Below are 7,500 nucleotides of genomic sequence, written 5' to 3' on the forward strand. Positions count from 1 at the left end.
GCGACCCATCCGGTATGGTATAGTTATGGTTGACTCGCATGTTTGGTTTTGGCAAACGTTTTACGCCGGATGCCCCTCCTGACGCAACCCTCTGCATTTATCCGGGCTTGGGACCGGCAAAGGGAGACACTGCTCCGTGCCCCCCCCCCCCAAAGGCAGGCTTGGAGAGACACGGGCCAGTGCCGCCCTGAGGCTGCATTACCCTCTCTTTCTTACATTTATTATAAAAATATGCTTATCTTCCTTTTAGCTCATCACACATGTCTTTATGATTTTCAGTCCATGCCTCAGCCGGCCTGAAGCTCCACTGATGCGCATGTGCGGATGCCTCTATCTAGCGGACATAAAATAAAGACAATCATTCAAATGTGAATGAGTCGGCGTGATGCTCCGGGATGTGTGGAGCTCAGGGAGCTCCACGAGTGAGGGAGTTAAGTTAGGGCGGGGGTGCAAGTAGGCTCTAGGATTCCCCGAGTCGGGGCGAGCGATGGGTTTAGAGGCGTATCGCATTGAAGATAATGGCCGCATATCCTTCTTGGACTTTTCTAAAGCCTTTGACTCGGTCGAACATCCATTTATCATAGCAACGCTCGAACATTTTGGATTTGGTTAAATATTCAGGAATGTGATCCGTGGGCTCTATGAGAATATTCATAGCTGTGTCACCCTGCCAAGCGGCACCACTCCGAGCTTCCATGTTGATGTGGGAATCCCCCAAGGTTGCCCCATCTCACCCTATTTATTTATAATTGCTACCGAAATGCTAGCCGTTTATGTTGAAAAGAGCAACGATATCCAAAAGTTAGACGTGCTGGGGACTGAAATTGTTATTAGCCTGCTGGCAGATGACACAACCTTAGTTTTGAAAAATGAACATCAAGTCCCAATAAGTGCCGAAAACAACCAAAACATTCTCCAAGGCTTCAGGATTGTCATTAAACTTAAAGAAATGCAAACTTCTTGCGCTGCATGACTCGCCACTAAAGGAAATCAGCGATGTTTCTATGAAATCAGAAATAAAATACTTGAGCATTTTCCTATCCAAGGACCAAACGTTAAATCAATCCAGGAACATTGAATCTAAACTGCTTAGAGTCAGATACATGGCTTTCAATGACACCCATTTGCTTTCGATCTCAGTGTCTGCCACCGTACGGAAAAAGCGGGGGGTGGGGGGGCATAAGCGCATTCGTGACTATCACTCCAGGGAATCTCAATTGTGGACAGAAAGCGCGGCAACTCCTTTATTAGGAAATGTTTCACAGGAAACTTATTCCCTGGACGTCAAAAAAAAAAAAAAGGATATTTTAAATAAATTTGATGAGGAATCGATTGCCACGCTGCGAACTATGTATCTGACTCTACCCATACCCCCAAGGCAAAAGAGACCCACTTCAAAATTATGACTGACATCTACCCATCTAAGGAATTATCGAGGGTACGCTTTAATTTTGAAGATAATATTTGTACATTTTGTGAAGACAACATTGAAACCACTGACCATATATTTTTTCTCCTTCTCATTCCATCGTCACCAGTTTCCTTCTCAAAAGATGATATAACATTCTGTTTACTTATAAGCAACATAACAGATGAACTCTGTGTCAATGTTCTTTTAGGCCTGGCCAAGTTCTTCATTCACAAGAACAGAATGCAAAAATGCTCCCCAAATTTTAATGTCTTCATAAACGATTTTGAAATATAAAAAAAAAAAAAAAAATCCTTAAAACTTATGGAAAAATCCGAAAACAAAAAAAATATAGTTACCCATGTCCGAGGTTCCTTTTTTTTTTGGTAAAAAAAAAAAAAAAAAAAAAAAAAAAACAACTTGATTACATGTTACATTCCCCTTGCAATTTTTTTTTTTTTTTTTCGTTTTAATTTCTTATTTGTCTATCTATTGATTTAATTACTTCCTTTTAATTTCTTTTTTTGTCTCGCACTGTAAATTTCTCACAAACCTGTAACACTATTAACTTCTCATTACATACAGAACAAATGTCCTGATGTCCGTTGCTTCCTCATCCCTGGTTGTTTCATTGACATTCAGTTCTACCTTGCTATGTTTATTTGTACATTTGTATATTTGGGTGTACTATTTATGTTCAATTAAAAACAGTTTGATGTCTGAGATTCCTTGTGAACCGCCAACTTAATTACATGTTATATTCCCCTCACAATTTTTTTTTTTTTCGTTTTTAATTTTATTTTTCTATCTATTTATTTAATTATATCCTTCTAATTTTCTTTTTTTGTCTAGCATTAAAAATTTCTCGCAAACCGTTAACACTATTAACTTCTGATTACTTACACCACGAATGCGCTTATGCCCCCCCACCCATCCCGCTTTTTCCGTACGGAGGCAGACACTGAGATCGAAAGCAAATGGGTGTCATTGAAATGCAGTAACAGGGTGATAACAGCCGTGTTCGAAGTGTGTAGGGGCTTATAGGAGAGCAGAAGCACGTCACGCAATTCACCTGAGTTCGGAGGATCGGGAGTACCAGGGCCCATAGCGGAGAAGCGGAAGAGCGGAGTTATGTGTCTCTTCTCAAAGGCGGGGAAGCTGGGGGGCAGCAGGACCCCTTAGACCGGCTAAGGTGAGCCTACTCCGGACAGAGATCACCCGGAGTTATGACTGGAGCTCCCGGACCTCTGGGCACACACATATGTGAATGACTGGATGAGCTAATGTTGGTTTGGTTGTGGATACGTTTCGGCCAATGCTATCAGCACAGCGATGATGAGTTCAGGTGTGTCTGTGTGTGTTTGTGTGTTTGTGTGTGTGTGTGTGTGTGTGTGTGTGTGCGTGTGTTTGTGTGTGTGTGAGAGTTTGTTTTTGTGGGTTGGGGGGGGTTCCCGCGGACACGGAGTACCAGGGCCTGGAGCGGATGAGGTGAGGAGCGGAGGAGAGCAGAAGCCCGGACCGTGATTCGCTTGTGTCCAGCGGTTCGGGAGTTCCAGGGCCCGAAACGGAGGAGCGGAGGAGCGGAGGAGCGGAGGAGCGGAGGAGCGGAGGACAGCAAAACCCCTTTCTGCAATTCGCCTGAGTCCGGCGGATCGGTAGTACCTGGTTCCGCAGCGGATGAGCGGAGGAGTGGAGGAGATGTTTCTCTTCTCAGAGGCGGCGAGGGGGGGGGGGCAGGACCCCTTACCCTTATCCCCCCCGGACGTTTGAGTGGAGCTCCCGGACCTCCGGGCACGCACATGCGAATGACTGGATCACAGGGAGTGCCAGGGCCTGGAGCGGATGAGCAGAGGAGAGGCGGAGGGCAGAAGCCCGGCCCTGTTCAAGAGTTCCAGGGTCCAAAGCGGGGGAGCGAAGAAGCGGAGGAGGGGAGGAGAGCAGAAGAGCAAAAAACTGGCCCGGAATTCACCGAAGTCCCGCGGATCGGGAGTTCCAGGGCCCGGAGCGGAAGAGCGGAGGAGCGGAGGAGAGGAGGAGCGGAGCAAAGCGGAAGCCCGTCTTAACAACAAGGAAATTACAGATGAGGCTATAATTTCTAATGAAAACTTTAAATTCTATAGCCACGTATACACTTCGACATTGTCAAAAAGCGATTGTGACTCCTTTCCATTAAATATTCCTCAATATATCCCAAAAATAAACAACAAACAATATATGTTTGTTTATATATGTTTATATATAAACAACAAAAAATATACAGTTTGATGTCTGAGATTCCTTGTGAATCGCCAACTTAATTACATGTCGTATTCCCCTTGCATTTTTTTTTTTTGGTTTTAATTTCATTTGTCTATCTATTTATCTAATTATTTCCTTTTAATTTCGTTTTTTGTCTAGCACTGTAAATTTCTCACAAACCTGTAACACTATTAACTTCTCATTACATACAGAACAAATGTCCTCATGTCCGTTGCTTCCTCATGCCTGGTTGTTTCATTGACATTCAGTTCTACCTTGCTATGTTTATTTGTACATTTGTATATTTGGGTGTACTATTTATGTTCAATTAAAAACAGTTTGATGTCTGAGATTCCCTGTGAACCGCCAACTTAATTACATGTTATATTCCCCTCACAATTTTTTTTTTTTCGTTTTTAATTTTATTTTTCTATCTATTTATTTAATTATATCCTTTTAATTTTTTTTTTTTGTCTAGCATTAAAAATTTCTCGCAAACCGTTAACACTATTAACTTCTGATTACTTACAGCACGAATGCGCTTATGCCCCCCCACCCCCCACCCCCCGCTTTTCCGTACGGTGGCAGACACTGAGATCGAAAGCAAATGGGTGTCATTGAAATGCAGTAACAGGGTGATAACAGCCGTGTTCGAAATGTGTAGGGGCTTATAGGAGAGCAGAAGCACGTCACGCAATTCACCTGAGTTCGGAGGATCGGGAGTACCAGGGCCCATAGCGGAGAAGCGGAAGAGCGGAGTTATGTGTCTCTTCTCAAAGGCCGGGAAGCTGGGGGGCAGCAGGACCCCTTAGAGCGGCTAATGTGAGCCTTCTCCGGACATAGATCACCCGGACTTATGACTGGAGCTCCCGGACCTCTGGGCACACACATATGTGAATGAGTGGATGAGCTAATGTTGGTTTGGTTGTGGAAACGTTTCGGCCAATGCTATTAGCACAGCTATGATGAGTTCAGGTGTGTCTCTGTGTGTTTGTGTGTTTGTGTGTGTGTATGCGTGTGTATGTGTGTGTGTGTGTGTGTGTGTGTGTGTGTGTGCGTGTGTTTGTGTGTGTGTGAGAGTTTGTTTTTGTGGGTTGGGGGGGGTTCCCGCGGACACGGAGTACCAGGGCCTGGAGCGGATGAGGTGAGGAGCGGAGGAGAGCAGAAGCCCGGACCGTGATTCGCTTGTGTCCAGCGGTTCGGGAGTTCCAGGGCCCGAAACGGAGGAGCGGAGGAGCGGAGGACGGCAAAACCCCTTTCTGCAATTCGCCTGAGTCCGGCGGATCGGTAATACCTGGTTCCGCAGCGGAGGAGCGGAGGAGTGGAGGAGATGTTTCTCTTCTCAGAGGCGGCGAGGGGTGGGGACAGGACCCCTTACCCTTACCCCCCCCGGACGTTTGAGTGGAGCTCCCGGACCTCCGGGCACGCACATGCGAATGACTGGATCACAGGGAGTGCCAGGGCCTGGAGCGGATGAGCAGAGGAGAGGCGGAGGGCAGAAGCCCGGCCCTGTTCAAGAGTTCCAGGGTCCAAAGCGGGGGAGCGAAGAAGCGGAGGAGGGGAGGAGAGCAGAAGAGCAAAAAACTGGCCCGGCATTCACCGAAGTCCCGCGGATCGGGAGTTCCAGGGCCCGGAGCGGAAGAGCGGAGGAGCGGAGGAGAGGAGGAGCGGAGCAAAGCGGAAGCCCGTCTTAACAACAAGGAAATTACAGATGAGGCTATAATTTCTAATGAAAACTTTAAATTCTATAGCCACGTATACACTTCGACATTGTCAAAAAGCGATTGTGACTCCTTTCCATTAAATATTCCTCAATATATCCCAAAAATAAACAACAAACAATATATGTTTGTTTATATATGTTTATATATAAACAACAAAAAATATACAGTTTGATGTCTGAGATTCCTTGTGAATCGCCAACTTAATTACATGTCGTATTCCCCTTGCATTTTTTTTTTTTGGTTTTAATTTCATTTGTCTATCTATTTATCTAATTATTTCCTTTTAATTTCGTTTTTTGTCTAGCACTGTAAATTTCTCACAAACCTGTAACACTATTAACTTCTCATTACATACAGAACAAATGTCCTCATGTCCGTTGCTTCCTCATGCCTGGTTGTTTCATTGACATTCAGTTCTAACTTGCTATGTTTATTTGTACATTTGTATATTTGGGTGTACTATTTATGTTCAATTAAAAACAGTTTGATGTCTGAGATTCCCTGTGAACCGCCAACTTAATTACATGTTATATTCCCCTCACAATTTTTTTTTTTTCGTTTTTAATTTTATTTTTCTATCTATTTATTTAATTATATCCTTTTAATTTTCTTTTTTTGTCTAGCATTAAAAATTTCTCGCAAACCGTTAACACTATTAACTTCTGATTACTTACAGCACGAATGCGCTTATGCCCCCCCACCCCCCACCCCCCCGCTTTTCCGTACGGTGGCAGACACTGAGATCGAAAGCAAATGGGTGTCATTGAAATGCAGTAACAGGGTGATAACAGCCGTGTTCGAAGTGTGTAGGGGCTTATAGGAGAGCAGAAGCACGTCACGCAATTCACCTGAGTTCGGAGGATCGGGAGTACCAGGGCCCATAGCGGAGAAGCGGAAGAGCGGAGTTATGTGTCTCTTCTCAAAGGCCGGGAAGCTGGGGGGCAGCAGGACCCCTTAGACCGGCTAATGTGAGCCTTCTCCGGACATAGATCACCCGGACTTATGACTGGAGCTCCCGGACCTCCGGGCACACACATATGTGAATGAGTGGATGAGCTAATGTTGGTTTGGTTGTGGAAACGTTTCGGCCAATGCTATTAGCACAGCTATGATGAGTTCAGGTGTGTCTGTGTGTGTTTGTGTGTTTGTGTGTGTGTATGCGTGTGTATGTGTGTGTGTGTGTGTGTGTGTGTGTGTGCGTGTGTTTGTGTGTGTGTGAGAGTTTGTTTTTGTGGGTTGGGGGGGGTTCCCGCGGACACGGAGTACCAGGGCCTGGAGCGGATGAGGTGAGGAGCGGAGGAGAGCAGAAGCCCGGACCGTGATTCGCTTGTGTCCAGCGGTTCGGGAGTTCCAGGGCCCGAAACGGAGGAGCGGAGGAGCGGAGGACGGCAAAACCCCTTTCTGCAATTCGCCTGAGTCCGGCGGATCGGTAATACCTGGTTCCGCAGCGGAGGAGCGGAGGAGTGGAGGAGATGTTTCTCTTCTCAGAGGCGGCGAGGGGGGGGGGACAGGACCCCTTACCCTTACCCCCCCCGGACGTTTGAGTGGAGCTCCCGGACCTCCGGGCACGCACATGCGAATGACTGGATCACAGGGAGTGCCAGGGCCTGGAGCGGATGAGCAGAGGAGAGGCGGAGGGCAGAAGCCCGGCCCTGTTCAAGAGTTCCAGGGTCCAAAGCGGGGGAGCGAAGAAGCGGAGGAGGGGAGGAGAGCAGAAGAGCAAAAAACTGGCCCGGAATTCACCGAAGTCCCGCGGATCGGGAGTTCCAGGGCCCGGAGCGGAAGAGCGGAGGAGAGGAGGAGCGGAGCAAAGCGGAAGCCCGTCTTAACAACAAGGAAATTACAGATGAGGCTATCATTTCCAATGAAACTTTAAATTCTATAGCCACCTATACACTTCGACATTGTCAAAAAGCGATTGTGACTCCTTTCCATTAAATATTCCTCAATATATCCCAAAAATAAACAACAAACAATATATGTTTGTTTATATATGTTTATATATAAACAACAAAAAATATACAGTTTGATGTCTGAGATTCCTTGTGAATCGCCAACTTAATTACATGTTGTATTCCCCTTGCATTTTTTTTTTTCGGTTTTAATTTCATTGGTCTATCTATTTATTTA

This window comes from Fistularia commersonii, unplaced genomic scaffold (assembly GCF_037954325.1).
Source record: "Fistularia commersonii isolate RoL2024-O1a breed Wild unplaced genomic scaffold, RoL_Fcom_v1.0 HiC_scaffold_90, whole genome shotgun sequence".
Lineage (NCBI taxonomy): Eukaryota > Metazoa > Chordata > Actinopteri > Syngnathiformes > Fistulariidae > Fistularia > Fistularia commersonii.